The sequence below is a fragment of the Canis aureus genome, chromosome 24 (genome assembly GCF_053574225.1).
Source record: "Canis aureus isolate CA01 chromosome 24, VMU_Caureus_v.1.0, whole genome shotgun sequence".
NCBI classification, from domain to species: domain Eukaryota; kingdom Metazoa; phylum Chordata; class Mammalia; order Carnivora; family Canidae; genus Canis; species Canis aureus.
Window position 1 is genome coordinate 17,701,050 of NC_135634.1, and position 18,257 is coordinate 17,719,306.

Below are 18,257 nucleotides of genomic sequence, written 5' to 3' on the forward strand. Positions count from 1 at the left end.
ATGACCCAACTTAAACAAATGGTCACAAATTTTAAATAAAAGCAAGGAATATGGATCATTGTGTTTAATCCGTCAAACAAATATATTAATTGGGAATTGAACTTGTAAGTTTCATTCCATGTAATGCATTTCTATTATGTATCAGTGAATAAAAACCCCAATTGTGTAATTAATACAGTGGAGCTATTTTAATTTGCTGTGATAACTCTATACAATTCATAAAATTAAGTTGGTATTGCTTTCTTTGCAATAGTTGTCTGACTATATTTGTGGTGATTATTTTTGTGAAAAAGGGGTAAAAGATGTTAATATCATTATCAATGGGTAACACGAACTTACTGTAGTATACTTGAATTGGAATGTGTATGTGTGCAGTACATTGGGTTTAATGATAGTACATTTAAAATTGGTATGCCAAGGGCAGTATACTTTACAGCAACATACAGAAGTTTAATAGCCATGAAATGCTGAAAGGCCAGGGAAGACTAAAGCTTCCTTTAGTCAACAGTAAAGCAAGAATGTGAAGACATTTTTATTCTTTATTGCCTCAGGTAAAAATGTCTCTAGAAACAGATAAGTGATGACAAAGCTTTGATGTTAATAAACCTAAATGGAAGTAAAAAAATCAAAGTGTGTAAATGGCTAGATTATGAAAAGAAAGATGACAAAGTTATACCCTGTAATTAGATGTAATTTGTGCTTTTGGCATAGCTATTTGTCTTACGTGAATGAGAGATTGTCTTACTTTCCTTCCTTGTATACTAGGAGGACAGCAGCACTTACATATACTACTGTAAATCTTTTGTGGTACTTTTCTCGGGGGTAGGGGGTACCAAGAAAAAAAGAAAAACAAATTGTAATATCAAAGCAGAAACTTATTTTAATCTTCCCTTTTGCAATTAGGTTTGCTTAGCTGGACCCACGCAAAAAAATTCCTATTTACTCATATTCTACAAAACATATATTGTAGTAGATCATGTATACAAATTAATGCTCTTATTATTGTGAATTTTAGAGTTTCATGAATCACAACACCAAATAAACATATCCTAAACCACCACTAGTAGCAGTATATGGATTAAAAATTGAATAAGATTGAATGAAATAAGATTGTTAAATGTTTCATATTATAAATAGCTTCACTCTAGAAATAATAGTTAATAAATCATGTGTTTAAGTACAGCCTGGTCCATGTAGAAAATTTTTATTGACATCTATAAAAGTTCCATGAATCTGCGATATATAGAATAAGAGTTATGGTTACTGTTGAGAAATACAGCCTTATAAAATCCTAAATTTATCCATATATATTATATGATTTATGTATTATGTACTAGGAACTCTATACCTTGTTTCATGTTATGTCTGAGTTCCAAGCGTCTCCCTTCTCAGTTCTTCATGACTTAGCTGTTGTCTACCCTGAAAATGCAAACCATTTTTTGAATTAGACATAATAAACCTTAAATAGTAAAGTGCAGTTTTTTTTCACAAATTATCCTAGATATTTCAAAACAAAATATGATCAACTTAGTGTATATCTGCTGTTTGGGAGTATCATGTCATTTTTCTCATTTGCTAATATATAGAATTAGAAGATTATACATAATAAGAAATTATAGGTGTGCCTGGGTGGCTCAGTCAGTTAAGCGTCTTCCCCCCCCCCCCCCCCCCCCGCCAGGTCATGATTTCAGTGTCCTGGGATTGAGCCCTGCATCACTTCCCTGCTCAGCAGTGAGTCTGCTTCTCCCTCCTCCTCTTCCTCTGTGATAGCTCTTGCTCTCCTCAAATAAATAAATCTTTTTTAAAAATTATAAATGGGTTGATTTCTATGTTTTTTGTGTGTGTGCACTGTAACCAAGAGATTAAATCACACTCTTAAAAGTGTTTTAAAGGCAATTTTTTAAGTTTATTTGCTCATAATTTGCCCAGTTAGGAAAACCAGCTCAAATCAGAAGCAGAACCCAAATGTGGCTTCTGCCTCTGTTTAAACCCATAGTCGAGGAGTTGTGGAATGCTTGGAATTGCTCCAGGGTTGAAGTCCATGTCAGGAAACTGCTGTTGTGGTACAGTACTGCTTTTATGTGTTGCTTCAGTGTGTGTCCCATGGCTGTGACTGAATACTGCAAAGAGAAAGTAGTAAACAGCTGAGCACTGGCTAAAGGTTCATCTGATTATCAGTCCTACATTCATCGAAGTATAATATGAAAGTCTTATCTCTTCTAGTACACCTACCAAGTGTAGGATAGGTTAATGGCAAGCTAGAAAAGAATGACTATAAACAAACATTGGTATTTAATCATTGCAACAGAAAATGGACAGTGGTATAATGTGAGCCAAAGACACAGACTTAATACTAACTAATCATGTTTTAGTTGTAATTTTTTATGTAGTACTACAATTGTTTTGTTTTTAAATTAGGATTTTGAGTTTCAAGAGTAGACTTGACCACTAGACAGTGATTAAATCTATCCTAAATTACAGTCATGAAAAGATTGCTTCTTGATACACCATCAAAATACTGTTTTATTATGGTTATTGAAATTCATTGGAATATATTAGGAAAGGGATTTGGAGCTGTTGGCTATATCTTGATTCTTAAAGATTACTTATATTAGCTTTTTTCTTGAAATAGGTGTATATTACAGAAAATTGAAAAGGCAAAAAGAATGTAAAAACCATCTTCCTTTTACTATGACTTAAAAATACTTGTCATTGTTAAAGTTTTGGGTTTTATATCTTGAGTAGGAAAGTTTTTCTTAAAACTTTGCAAGATAATATTATTAACAAAATACTACACTTTCATGTTATTGAAATAATGGCTCATTATAGTGAAAGTGAGCTGTCCTTGTCCTTTTGGAGACTGTCTCTTGCCCCATGTCCTTGCTGCCCAGTCTCTTCTTATCCATGTTTCTCTAGTAGCCTTTCTACTAAAAGCTGGTAAGTATTTATTATGCTTAGTGTGATGATGGTTTCTTTATATAGAGTAGTGTCTAGTTTGAGGAAAGCACCCTACAATGGCTTTAGCACCATATCGGTGGAAAAGTATAGTGATACAAAAATCAATATTGTGCATTATAGTATTGTATTTCAATTATACCTCAATTTTTAAAGAGTTGTAAAGATAGGCATATAAGATTTCATTAAGACCAAACTTCTGTTTGGTATTTTTATACAGCAAAGATGTCCTTTAGTACATTGCTTTGTTTCGGCTAGACAGCAATTGTGTATTCTTTATTTAAATTAATCTACATTAATTGGTGGAAAATGTAAGACCTTTTTAAAGGACCTGGAATTAATAAATTTCTTATTTTTACTTAGTCCTATTTGGGAAGCTTTTTTTTTTCTTTTAAATTTTAAGGGATCCCTACAACTGTATGTTGAACAGAGATTGAGTCTAATATGGCACTAAAATTGGAACATTTTATTTTACTAATCATTGTATTTTACCATATTATCACCTATGTTTGCCGATTCATCATTGTCACTTATTTCTAATCTTTAATTAGGCTGTGAATCCATTTAAGAATGTGATCAAACAGGGCATCTGGGTGGCTTAGTGGTTGAGTGTCTGCTTTTGGCTCAGGTCGTGGTCCTGGGGTCCTGGGATCGAGTCCCATATCAGGCTCCCCACAGAAAGCCTGCTTCTCCCTCTGCCTCTGCCTCTCTCTCTGTGTCTCTCATGAATAAATGCATAAATAATTTTTAAAAATTTTTAAAAGAATGTGATAAAAGGTATATACTTTGTTCCTAAAAGTGCATATACACGTTTTCACATGAAATTTCAGGGAGTTATGAACACTAAGAGATATGACTATGTAGTGTGGGGTTTAGAACCTCTGCTCTAATTTTTTAAGTTTTATCCTTCGTCCCTCTGGCTTCTAAGTATTTGTTTTTCTTCATATTATGAAATGTTTGAAATGTCTAAAATTTAATCTTCTAGTTCACTGCTTTTATCATGTCTTACTCCATTACTCCTAGCTTTTCGATGATTTTACCTTCAAATCAGATAATTAACGGTATGTACCTTTACTTTTCGATATTTACTCTTCCCTCTCACCAGTTCTTCACTTCTGTTCTGATTGTACATTCTCTTTTCTAGCCAGTGTGTTTCATTAGCCTTACTGTAGTAGCTTATCCTGTGTATAGCTTTATAAATGGTACACATACTTTGGTCAATTACCATATCCCTCTCCTTTAAATATTAAAGGCACATTGTCTGAAGGAGAGTCTTCAAGTTTATTCTCTTTACCCTCTATCCTGTGAGCAGGTTGAGTTATTCAAGTTCTCAGAGCCTAAGGGTCTACTTATAAGTTCATTGGAATATTATTAATACTGATAATACATAGTACTTATATGAACTTTTTCTTAAAGATTGATTTATTTATTTTAGAGGAGGAGGGTCAGAGGGAGAGATAGCCCCAAGCAGATTCTGCACCTATGTGGGAACCCCATGTGGGGCTCAATCCCATGACGCAAGCCAAAACCAAGACACCCAACTGACTTGTGCCACCCAGGCACCCCTATATATATAAGTTTTTTAAAGTTGGTTAAGTGTTTGTTTGCCTTCAACTCAAGTCATGATCCCAGGGTTGTGGGATCAAGCCCCACATCAGGCTCCCTGTTCCGTGGGGAGCCTGCTTCTTTCTCCCTCTCCCTCTGCCTGCCACTCCTGCTTGTACTCACTCTCTTTCTCTCTCTCTCTATCAAATAGTCTTTAAAAAAAAAATAAAGTTTGTAAGTTAAAAGTATCTAAACAATAGCCATAAATATTTAGAAACTAATTTTACCCTCTAAGTGACAGAATCCATCCAAGTCTTTAATTAAATATTCAGAGTTACTCTTTGGGACTTTCCTAACAATTCAAGTTTGGAGATTTGGGTTCCCTGAATCATTTCATTACTTTAGGCTCTGTTTATTCTAACCTACAAATATATCTGTTTTTTTCTTTCCTTACTTTTCCCAAGAGTTAACTAAAATTATTATTCTCTTAGTTACAGAGTACAGGACTAAATTATCACCAAGTAAATTTTAACAGAATTACCCAAGTGCTAGTTCTGCCCGTACCTACCCTTAACGTACATATGTAACAACTTACCAGCTACACGTTTTCACTGGTTTTGTTTTCTTATGTAAGATTCTAAAATTCTCAGGGGTCAAAATAAAGATTTTTCGTTAACATGCACCCAGAGAACTTCATATTTAGTACACACCTCACTGTTGCCTAGGCAAATGCTAACAATTCTGCTAATTTAGTATATGATTTACTGGCACACTTTTATACTGTTTCTTTCCTGTACTTGCAGGTTAAGTTATAGAAATTCATGATTCCTCATTTGACACCAACTGCTGTAACAGTGGAGGAGGATTTGAAGGAGAAAAGTGACCGAGTACTAGAAGTAGTGGCATCTGAAATAGTAAAGTGGAAAATTCTTTTCCATTTATTTATTTAGCATTGGTTTGCTTTAGCTGTGCTTGGTGCTACTTTAAAGCAAAACAAAACTAAACTAAACTAAAATAATCTGTTTGGTTTTCCAGTCAATATAAAGCAGAGTCTGTTATGGAATCTTTTTAAATCTCCACTGTTGCACTCTCTTCAGAAATTATTAAATGAGAGCATGGATATATTCTCATGAAACTTGTCCAGGGAATATGGTAAAAGCAGAAAGATTTAGGCAAATCTTTATTAGGTCTTAAGTGATTTGCTTGAATAGTAAATTAATTTGCCAAAATATATAGTCATATCTGTTTATTAGTTGTCTTTTTGTATTGTGTAATCTATATATTACTTTATTTACTGGTAATTTAATTTGTAAACATCAACAGAAATACAAATGACATGCATCTCAGTGCCTTTGCTAGTAAAATCTACCAGTTTTGCCAATGCTTGGTAAAATGTCTGGCTTATCCCCTGCTCATCTCCTACAAGTACATTCTAATATCAAAATGTTATCATAAATATACTATATTAAGTTATGTCAGTGAACTCCAAGCCAAAGCTGAAAAAATCCATTAAAATCTAAACCACACATGGTGTAAGGTCTGAAATACATTGGATCATTCATTAAGATTTATAGGAGAGTGTGAAGCAGCTGGTGTAATCCAGTTTCAGAGCATTCTATTTCTGAGATTCCATGATTTCTACAATAGGCAAAAAAATAAGGCAATATTCTTTGATATGGTTAACATTGCCACCACCTGTCAATGGCTTTACCTCTTTACTCTTGTTATGAAGGCATTTTTAAAAATCTGAAGTACTTAACAAGGTGCAGTGATTTGTGGTTATAATAAAAGGAAACAAAAGGCCTTTATTTCCATTTGTGTGCAAACTTTAGTGCAGTTGCACACAACAGAGTACCTACGTAGCTATCTAAAGATATTTCAATAAATAGGGTTTAAAGTATGTAAACACAAAAAAAACAAACTTTTGGATATTAGTTCAAAAACCAAAATCTTTTCTTTTTTTTAAATGGTTGTATTTATTTAATTGAGAGAGAGTGAGCACAAACGGGAGGGGTAGAGACAAGAGGCAGAGAGCAAATCTCAAGCAGACTTGAGCGTGGAGCCCAACACAAGGCTCCATCCCAGGACCCTGAGAATCATGACCTGAGCCAAAACCAAGAGGCAGACACTTAACCTACTGTACCACCCAGGCACTCCCCAAAAATCTGCTTTTAAGTTAATTTTTTAATGTCACACTCTGAGTTGGGAATTGATTCCCATTCATAGAGATCCATGCATTCCTGGCACACTTCTTTTTAAAAAAAAAAAACAAAAAACAAAAACCATTTAGCAATATTAATCATGTAGTAGGCACTGGTGATACAGAGGGAAAAAAGATATCTCTGTTCCTAAAAAATTCACTGTATTGGGCTCTAGACAGTTCCAGTTAGAATCATTAGGTCTTGAAAAAAGTTTACTCAGGGATCTCTGTACTTCTACTGAGATGCTACCGAACCTAAAATGGGTACTCAGGGAAGGACTTCTAGAGCAGTAACTACCAGAATTAATTCTTAACTAATAAGGTAGCCAAATGAAAAAAGGTACAAGAAGCAACTAACTATATTACATGCTTAGCTTTGTGTAGTGTTTTAATTGTAGTCAAAATCAATAAATGGTTATTTAATCTGTCTTCTAGAAAAGTATGCAGCAAAGGTTTGTTGAAGCTCATTGAAGGGTAGCCAGGTCAGTACTGAAGCTAAGGACACTAGCAAGCCAATCAGTTTTAGGAAAATCCTATTAGCAATGAACAAAACTAAGGTTGACATTTTAATTAGTACAATATTTTGCACAAAGACCCAATTCATTGAAAAGAAAAACAATAGTACCAATGGCATTTTTAAATAGAAACATAATTTTGTTTTTAATTAGAGATTGCAAATCTGCCCCTTTATTCAGGTTTTCATTATCTTTCCACTTACCAAAAGGTTTTTTTTTTTTTTTAATTGTTTTATTTTTGGTTTGGGTACAATTTCTATTTGTATGCAAGTAACAGTGCTGTTTAAAAAAAAAAAAATTCCAGTTTTTGACCAAATTTTGTGTAGGGTTAGGGTGTGGGGCTTAAGGGACTTGGTGAATGGCAAAATTGCTATCAGTATTCAGCCACAGGCTTTTACACAGCCGTTCTCACAATGGGTTTCCTGTTAACCAAAGGGACAGAAAGTCTTTTGCTGGGAACTGGGGATATGGAAGTCTGAGTAGATCACAGAGAATGTGGGAGCCTGGGGGGAAAGCAATGCAAAATACTATAGGAATGAATTACTTTCCTTCTGCAGTCCCAGACTATAAAATACTTACAGCTATAGACTGCAGCTGTTCCTCATGAAGGGGTGGGAGGGAGGAGAGAGGGATTCTTTAATCCATCCCTTCATTGCTCCATACTGTGTCATGTATCGTAGGATACAGTATCCTAAATGTTATTATCTTTAGTATCCTCTGTTTATGACTCAGCCCTTTGACAGCAGCACTTTCTCCAAGCTTACTTGAAGTTCTCAGTTTTAAGGAGACCTTCTTGCATGGATATATAAGGTTCTAGAAATTAGATCATGGTTTCCATCACAAAGCTTAGTTGTTACTGCTCTGCTGCCCAAAGAAGGGAGATCACAATCAAGATAAAGTTACTGATACTAGACCTGTTACTAGCTTTCTACTTAAATTTAATTGTACCGTCTTGAAAAATATTAGTCTGGCGCATATCTCATTATGAAAAGTGAGAAGTCAAAATGTCATGATTGATAAATAACATTTTAAAATAATTATCATAGTTTGAAATTTATCACTGTGAGACATACACACTTGCTAAATGATAGTTGCTCCTTTCATACTGCTGCCTAGCACTTCCCACCTTCCATTCCATTATGCTTCTCTCCTCTAGGTTAACGTCTCTCATTTTACGTCTATAAATGAGAAGATGTCTCCAGATGTCTCCAAATGGTCATTGGAGACACATGATATTTATTAAATAAGTTGGCATTGAATAGTTGTAGAAAGTTCACAAAATAATGTTTCTCTTGTCCTTTGTGGGGGTAGGGGCAGTGAGGTGGGTAATAAGCTGAAGTAACTCTGCACTTCCTTAGAAAAACATTTTTAGTTATGGTTGCGATGAATGATATTGTTGAAACTTTAAGAGGGGATTGAAGTTTTAAGTTGAGATTTCTAGTCTTTTTTTTTAATCACATGAAGCCTAATTTAAACTTTTCATTAAGAACATAAACAAAAACTTATGTAGTTGTTATATACCTCCTGCAAGGTAATTATGAAGGAAGGGAAAGTTAATATTCTGCTCAATGACCTTATCAGGAAAGAGAAAGCAGTTACTAGAAGAGACGATGCTTATTTTTTTACTTATCAGCATCTCCTGACAGTGGCTAGTTCTCTACACAGAATTCTGTGGGTTTTTAAAAAATTAATATATATAAGCATGTGCCATTTCATTACCACGCTTATCTAAGAAAAGTCACATTAGCTGTTTTTCAGTCTGTGGGACAGTCTAGACAAGGCCGTCACTAGATCAGACAATGTTCAGAAGCCACCCAAAGTAGTTCCCAGAGCTTCCAGGTCTCCCAGGAGGGACTTTTGTCTCCTCGGCTAATACTCTGTGAATTTGTAGAGTTTATTGTAAAGTATAGCTTATGCAGTGAATATTTCTAATTTAGTCTGGCACTACTTTGTTTCAGGTACAAAAAAAAAATCTCCCCAATTCAGAACGAAATGGGAAAGTTCTAATGACTGAAATTTTCCAATTGTAAAGTTTTCTTTACGAAGAAAAGATTAGTCTTTTCAATTGCACCACAGAAAGTTCAAAAACAATAAAGCAATTACATTGTTTACAGATTATTACAAATTCCAAAATAAAGGTCCCAAATGAATATTGTTTTACTACATTTTATCTAATGCATTGTAAGGTATATTGTATATATTAAAAGCATTGCAAGGAAATCTCTTTCTCACTTTCTTCCTGAGAATGCAGAAATCAAAGAATGTCCAACAAAGAACAGAGAACTAACTTTTTCAGATTTGTCACTTCATGGATAAAAAGTAGAGACAGAATGGTGAAGCACCTGTTGCTTTAAAGGCAATAAACTAGGGAAATGTTTTAACAGAAGTCATCAGCTTTCAAAGATCTCTTTTATCCAGTTCACATCACTCATTGCTCTTAATTCCTTTGTCACATTTTTTCCTGCATTACAAGTAATCCTTGAAATCCATGGAGCATTTTATATATAACCAGAACCATGTGGATGGTTCTCACGTGTTCAGTATAGCCCCAAATCCCAGCATTTCTGCTGCCCCTCCTTTCTCATGTATTTAGCTGTAGATGCAGGTTTGAGAAGCAAATAGTTGTGGTAATTGGAATTCATCCCCACCACCATCACTTTCCACCTACCAAGACTCTAAATTCAGTCTCTGGTGGGTTTCGGGTAACAGAGAGCCACCAACAGGCTCTCGGCAGCCCTTTGATCTCCACCACTGCATTCTATACTCTTCTTTCTGGAGAGCTCGTTCCTCTGGCAGCTGCTTCCCTCATGCCAGTCCATTGATTATTTATGTGTAACAGTATACATTGGCCAACAGAGTAGATTTGTAGAAGTTTCTTATGAAATCTCATTATTCAGATAAAGGTTAAGATTAGTGTTTAATTCATTCCTAGTGGAAAAGTTCTCTTGAACTGCAGTAAATAAGTTGAGATGAGGAGAGGCAAAAAAGTTCTGTCCAGCCCTGTGGGTTGAGTAGCTTCAGTGTGCTGTCTCCTTTGCATTGCTTTAATTTCCCCCACATAATATGTAAGTGATACATGTCTTTTAAGAATAACCTTAGAAATAAATGACTTATCTCTTATGGTGCTCTTTCTCTTTATTAAGTCCTTAGAAGACAGTTTTTAAGATATCCAGCAATAGGGGCATTGTGGTTTTAACCTTATTTAGATTTTCTAACATTTACCTTATTTAGGTTTTCTGAAAGAGATTAAAACTGATCAATGTCCCTTGAGGTCTTCTAGGATTATTCAAACCCAAAGTACATACATGGAGGACAGTGGCAAACAGAGTAGCAAATTCAAGTCTCCATTTCAGTAAAGTTTTTTTTTTTCTACTATATTTTGGAAATTGATGTTAGATTTTGCTCTTTCTCTTCCTGGAGTAGAGCAGTTATTCATATGTTGAGTCCTTCATGTCTGTCACACATATGGATATTCTTCCCCTGATTGCTTTTCTTTGCCTTCTGTGTGATTTTTTTTTTCCTATCACACCATCCATACATTTTCTGCAAGGTTGATTCTAATCTTTTGTTTCTTAAAGTATTTTAAGGTTTGTAATGGTGTTTTCCTCCTATTTCTCTTATTTAGCTAGACCAACTCCCTTTTCAGGTATTTATTTCTATTGTCTTGCATCTTATCTTTGCTCTCTGATGTTGTAAAGTTGCCACTTTCATTTCCTGTAACTTTTTCATATTTTCTTTCAGAATGTGATTTTCATTGTTCATTGTTTCTTATTGCTCATCTTCATTTTTCCCCCACAGAATTTGCATAGGCCCAACACTAGGTTTTAAACACACGTTCTAGGCAAATATGTTGTTTGCCAAAAATAATGTGAATGTGTATCTTTCACAGCTTTCCATCCTGATCTGAGCATCTTTTTTATCTTCTCATTAGAATATTAGCTAAAAAGCAGGATGTTAATAGTTATATCAACTATTCAGTCATTTAGCTGCCTAAGGGATCTGTGGTCACAAATACAGTATTTCCCTCTGCCCAACCAAGCCACCTTAGTGATGCTGGCCCTCCTTTGATAAAACACAGGAGGGAAAAAGGCCAACTGTTGGGCCTCTAGTGAACACGGAGTGACAGGAGCTTCCTATGGGACATCCTGTACTTTCCTCTGGCCTGCATAGTCCCTTCAAGCAGAGACACATCAGTGACAGCACTATCCCATCTCATGTGGTAACTTTGTACAGTTAGAAAAGCATACCCCTTCCTCAGTGCACTTTGCTGTCATTTGCTGAACAACCTCATGGTGACTCAAGTGAGTGGCACTCCCTTAGATTTGTGTAGTGCACACAGTTCTACAGGGTGGCCCTAATCGGTGAGGAATTTCAGGATTTCAATCTCTCATTCCCCCCTACATGGCACTCTTTAGAAGAAGAAACTAGTTTTCAGTCTTAGTGTTGTCTTTCTAGTTTGATCCAGATTATCAGAAGATCCTTCTAGGACCAATTTAAAGTAGGAGGTTAAGAGCTAGCATCAGTATGACTGGACTTTTGTTTTTTGTTGTTGTTGTTGTGTTGTAGGGGAGGTTTTAAGAACTTTGACTTACCCCTTCCTCATCATTTTGGGAGGTTTCATTTTTGTTTTGCTTTTTAATGACCCTTTGATTTTATTAGGAGTTAACTCTCTCAAGAAGGTAACTTATAGCCCCCTTTTTAGAGGAAACTAGTAGAGTTGAAAGGATCTTCCCAGATTTTATTTTCAAGTGGATCACTATATTGATTTAAGATTCAAAATAAAAAATCCAAAGGAAAAAAGAGAACACTTGTTTATGTAGTAGATTCTTTCTGGTGCTCATATACTCTCCAGAGCCTGGAAATAGCCCTCAGTACTTAGAAGGATTTTAGACGTGAATATTGATATTTATGCTGACATTTATATCCTAAATAAATTGTTTAAAATTATGGGTTGCCTTATAATACTTTTATCTTTGAAAGGAATTGATTTAGCCCGAAGAAAAAGCAGTCACAGTTCTCTTGACATCCTGAAATCCTCCAAACCTATACGTCAGCGTACTGAAATGCTATTTATAGATGCTTTTCCTGTAAGTGATACCTCATTATCACTAAGAATACACTAGTGGTAAGTTCTTTTAAAGGTGTATGTTAACAATATTGGAAAGATGAAAAGACTTACATCCTGTTATCTAATTTTATTTGACATGTAATAGTATTTATGACAAATCCAAACTATGTCTAGTTATGTTTTTCTGAAAGATACTGTTTTTCAGTCACAATTCTAATCATTTTCGGTTTGTATAAACATAGTCATGATATATAACATGCATTCTACAAAATAGTTTGGATATATAGTAGATCAGGCAGTAATGCTGAATTTATATAGCATCTTAGGAGTGTGCATGTGAATGAATCTTCCAGATGACAAAAATTACCCTTGTAAGTAATTAAACATCCTTTTTATGCCAAACATGCATTAAGAACAGTTAAACTATGTTACATATTTTCATACATTTTTAACAGAACATTCCCTATATAATTAGCAGTTTCTCAATGCCTGAAGATCATCACCAAAAATAGACCTAGAGGCCACTGATTGGTGGTTTAACAGTGATTGGTCCAGACTATTGCAGCCATGTCTGTTTTATATTATTTTTCTCTCCTATATCACTGTCAGGCTATTTGGATCTCCCTTCTCTAACATTTATAACTTATTATGGGTTGCCTTATAATACTTTTATCTTTGAAAGGAATTGATTTAGCCCTAGGAAAAAGCAGTCACATTTCTCTTGACATTCTGAAGTCCTCCAAACCTATATGTCAGCATACTGTAATAATGTAATAACTTATATGGTGACAGAAGTTGTTCCGAGGGTTGTGGGTTATTGTTAAGCTGTTTATATGGTGACAGATAGTGACTGCATTTATCATGGTAAGCGTTGATTAATATATAGAATTGTTGAATCAATATGCTGTATACCTGAAACTAATACAACATTGTATGTTAATTATACCTAACTTTTTTTAATGAATAAAAAATAAATAAAAGGCCCTTAGAGGTAAATACTACTATTTTCTCCATTTTCTGGATTAAGGTTAAGTAAAGGAGAACAGTAATATAACTTGGCCAAGTGATAGAGCTGGGATTTATTGAGCAGTTTGATTCCAGTTTTCACATTTTCCGTATCAGTCAGATGAAGCACAGAGAGGTAATTGGTCCAAGATCACATACCTAGTAAGTGACAGTACTAGAATTTGAATCCCAGACAGTTTGACCTCAGAGACAGTGCTCTTAACTATTTATTTGCTGTCTTACACTCTCCTTTGTAGACTCCTTAAGGGAAGACCTCATAGTACCATCATATATCTATGGAACAGTGACACATAAGAGGTTCTTAAAAAGGAGGGCTCTTGATGTAATGACCACTGGGTGTTGTATGCAAATGATAAATCACTGAATTCTACCCCTGAAACTAATAATACACTAGAAATTAAATTTTTAAAAAAGAGATTCTTAAATGTTTGAGAATAAATTAATGAACTTTTCACTGCCAGATACGTAGCAATACTAATAAGCTAGGATTTCCTTATATATTGTTACTCTCAAATATAACTTTAATATTTTGAACTTTATTATTCCTCCTCATCCTCTCCATCCAAACTGATATTTTAACTACATTTACCAAAGTCTACAAGCCACTGTTTGCCTTAGTTTAGTTTGCCAAGCCCAGTCTCCCACAGATGGGCCACATATCTGCCAAAGTGAGAAAGAGACTAAAGGAAATGAGTGAAGATTAAAAGGAATGAGTACCTGCAACAATATCAATAACAATAATAGTTCAAATAGTTTCAAACAAAAATACTACAAGCTGAAAACAGCAACCAATTATTTTTAATAAGCCCACTGAAAACTCCTCTGTTTTTGGAGCACCTGGCTGGTTCAGTCAGTAGAGCATGCAGTTTTTGATCACAAGGTTGTAACTTTGAGCTCCACATTGGGTATAGAAGTTACTTAAGGTAAAATCTTTAAAAATGATAAAGCCACCGAAAACAGGCAAGGGAAGAGAAAGGAAGGGGTGGTGAGAAAAGAGAGAGTGTGCAAGCATATGAGTAGGAAAAGCATAGAGATGAAAGAAAGGCTTGGAGAGGAAGGAGAATTGTTAATTCTTGACAATTAAATCCATCCAATAAGCCTGAGTTTTGATCAGAATGATTATACAAATGAAGTAAGGCTGGAATAGGCCTTATAGGTAAGTAAAATATTAAAAATGGCAAATGTAACATTATGTGTCATGCTTATACTTTAATAAAGGTAAATTATCTAAATTCTATGAAGTAAGCATAAATATATAATGCACATCAATTATACTAGTGGTCCTTTAAAATGTACTTTTAACATTCAACTACTCGGGCTCCTTGTTGACTTGGTCAGAGGAGCATGCAACTCTTGATCTTGGGGTCATGAGTTTGAGCCTATGTTGGGTGTAGAGATTATTTTAAAAAATAAATAAACTTAACTTCAACTATTGTATGATAAAGGTAACCTAAATAAAACTAATTTCTTGGTTCATTAACTCTGAATTACAAAAGCTGTAGCTTTAAAACAATACTTTTTTCCCCACCCTACATAAACTTATTATAGCAAAGAAACATATTAGAAATCCTACTTACTTTTAAGTTTGATTGAACAGGAGCAGTAATACATATCATTTAGGAAATGGACAATAGTCCAGATCTAAAAGATGGCTAATTCTTGTTGTAGTCATTTTTTTTTTCCTCTAGCTTAAATCCCACTGTTTTCATGAATTACCTCAGCTGTCATTAACCACACTGCCTTGTTTTCCTAATTTATGTAATTCTTAGAGAAGCTAGTTTAGGATAGTGGTTAAGACTGGGGTTGTTGTCATACCACCTGTGCTGTCAGCTTACTTGCTGTGCAAACCTAGGCAAGCTGATAAACCCTGACAAGGCTTGGTTTCTTCTTTTGTAAAATGAGGTTGATTAAAGATGATGTCCATCCTCAGGGGTATTGTGAAGGTTGAGTGAGACCATGTAAATAAAGATGTTAGCATCTTGCCTTCATATACTACATGTTTAATTAACATAAGCTTTTATTGTTAGGGTATACTACTGTACAATTGCCTCCTTCATACATGTTCTGTTTCTTCCTAGAGTGTTGTCAAGTTAGTAGATTCTCATAAATATTTACTTGAAGGGTGGATTAGGATGCAGGGAAAGACCAGTAGTAAGAGATTGTACTTTGGGGGCTTCCACTTTATATTCCATAAGAAAAGTAGTAGGATTAGAATCTACAGTGGTGGTGACCTCCAGGTGGTAGCTGGGTACTCAATAAGCAGAGTATGAGATGTAATAGAAAGGATCAACAAAAAGAAAGCCATTATTAGTGTTGGCATGGGAGTTAAAAGATTTGAGGGGTAGGAGAATAGGTTTGTTTATATCATGAAGTAGCAGGAATTAAAGGCCACAATACCAGATTGAATTGTGAGAATGTTGGTAGGGGTTGTTAGATGGTTGATATGCGTATCAGCCATCTACCAATAGAGTCATGGTGGTAGGACAAATTTGGAGGTCATTTGTTTATAAGTGACCTTCTAAATTCATGACTTGTAATTCACATGACAACTTTAAGCTCAGAAATAAACCCTTGAAAGGAAATTTTGGTTTTACCCTCTCTACTTTTTTTTGTTCACTGGAGAGGATATTTAATCAAAATTGGAAGAGATGACCACCCAACCAACCGTTATTTAAAATGGTACTTCCCAGAATAATTGATTCCTCTCAAGACTCTTCAGAAATGTTATGCTTATACAAGTTATAGATACACAGGCATATGGAAAAGGGTAACAATGAGATGGGATTCTTAGATTCTAAAAATCTAAAGAAGGAAAAAAATAGAATTTGTTTGAAAATAGTTTTCATGTCCTGCTATAAAAGAGTGAGGTTAAACCTGTGTTTTTACTTCTTGGTCATTTTCAATATAGTAAGAGTAGAACTGCTACAAGATGGAGGATAACATGAAAACTAAGAGAAGCAGAGTTAATATCTGTCCTGTTATGAGACCATTTGAAGAGGAGAATAAATGAGTAATTGACTCCTTTAAGTTGTTTGAAATTTGAAGAGTTTATGTATACAAAAAGGATTGAGTTGGGTAAAAAGGTACTCTTTTAATTAGTCAGGAACAACTTAGATATTAGAAAGTATAAAGAAAGAAAGACAACATTTGTTTAAGGGCTTGGAAATATACTGTATTTCCATGTGGATTAGTTACTTTTGTTAACCTTTTGATAGACTATGTATTAACTTTAGTATAATAAATAGAACTGTTCTCTAAGCTAATAGTGTATATGCTCTTCTTTCAGTTCTTCTAATATGCTATATTTTGTCTCATATATAGGACTTTGACAATGCTGTGACATTTACTGAGAAGACTCTTACACCCTCTCTTCTCTGTCTCAGTTGTACACTTTCTGTAATTTCACTACTGAAGCACTTAGTGTATTCTGATAGGTATTGATATTTATCTTGTTTGCCACTGTTTTCCTACACATACTCAGTATCAGTTTGTTAAATAAAATAATATATCTGTTACTATATCTGCCTCATATGTAAAATGTTCAGAGTATTAATAAAATTCAGTTTTCTGACTCATGATAAAAGTATGGACTCATGTAATTAAAACATGCCTCGTGAGTCATTTTTATAGTAGTAATTTAGGGGGAAAGAAAAGGAAAGACATGAATAGACAATTTCTGAAGAAGATAGGGGTTCAGTTCACTCTGGTATTATTGAGTAGTCTATATATGTCCAGTATTCTGGTATACACTGTGTAGAACATAAAAGAGGTATAAAGCTAACTGCTCAAGGAAAGCAATTGTCAAAATGAGAGAGAATTAATAGTCAGAAAACTGAGATAGCCAAAAAAGGAGCTATTAACTTTGAATTTTGTTAGCTTTGAATTTTTAGAGGTTTAAGCAACTAGAATTCACATTCCCCCCCCCCCCGCCCCCCATTTCAGTTCTAGTCAGTAAATGTCACTGTGTGTCAGGGTAAATAATAGTTTCAGTAGTAGTAAGTGTGAAAAGGAAGTGATATGTGTTCAGGAAGGATGTTGTGGTCCAGGTCAAAACAGTGCTTTAAGGAAAGCAATCCAAGGTAAGAGTATGCTTTTGGATTTCACAAATAATACTTTCTTTCTGTGTCAAGATTGCTATATTGAGGGACACCTGGGTGGCTCAGCAGTTGAGCATCTGCCTTTGGCTCAGGGCATGATCCTAGGGTCCTGGGATCAAGTCCCACATCAGGCTCCCTGTGGGGAGCCTGCTTCTCCCTCTGCCTATGTCTCTGCCTCTCTGTGTCTCTCATGAATAAATAATAAAATCTTTTTTAAAAAATTGCTATATTGGGCAGCCCGTGGCTCAGCGGTTTAGCACCACCTTCAGCCCAGGGCCTGGTCCTAGAGACCTGGGATCGAGTCCCACATCGGGCTCCCTGGGGTCTGCTTCTCCCTCTGCCTGTGTCTCTGCCTCTCTCTTTCTGTCTCTGTGTCTCTCATGAATAAATAAATAAAATCTTTAAAAAAAATTGCTATATTCATTGCCATGTTGTCTTCTTCCAGTCTGCATAGGATACAATGCCTAGCCATGGATAGGTTAGTGTGATAGGTAAGGGATTGAACACACTTTGAGTTGGACACCCTGGTTTTTTATCCTAGCTGCGCCATTTACTTTAGTTGCCATACTGCTGTAGTATCTGTTCAGTTATTGTGAAGACTAGCTAAATAAATCATGTAGAGTGCTTTATTAGTATAGTCCCCAGCACATGGTAAGTGCTCAAAAAAAGGTTAGCAATAAAGATTTCAGTATCCTCTCCATTAGCATTTGAGTCAAGATCTAAGTAGGTGCCATTGCCTCTGTTATACAGACTTTTACACTGACAATATTTTACCAGTTCTTGTCCTTTTAGCACTCTCCACCCATAATGTAAACATATTTCCAAAAGCAGAGCTATTTATCAGACATGGT

The 18,257-nt window shown here is 35.0% G+C and overlaps 1 protein-coding gene across 3 annotated transcripts in view; it reads left to right on the top strand.

Moving 5' to 3' along the window:
• The window catches only part of MICU2 (mitochondrial calcium uptake 2), a 126,908-nt gene that overhangs the window by 14,932 nt on the left and 93,719 nt on the right, over positions 1–18,257 (top strand). The window lies entirely within an intron of this gene.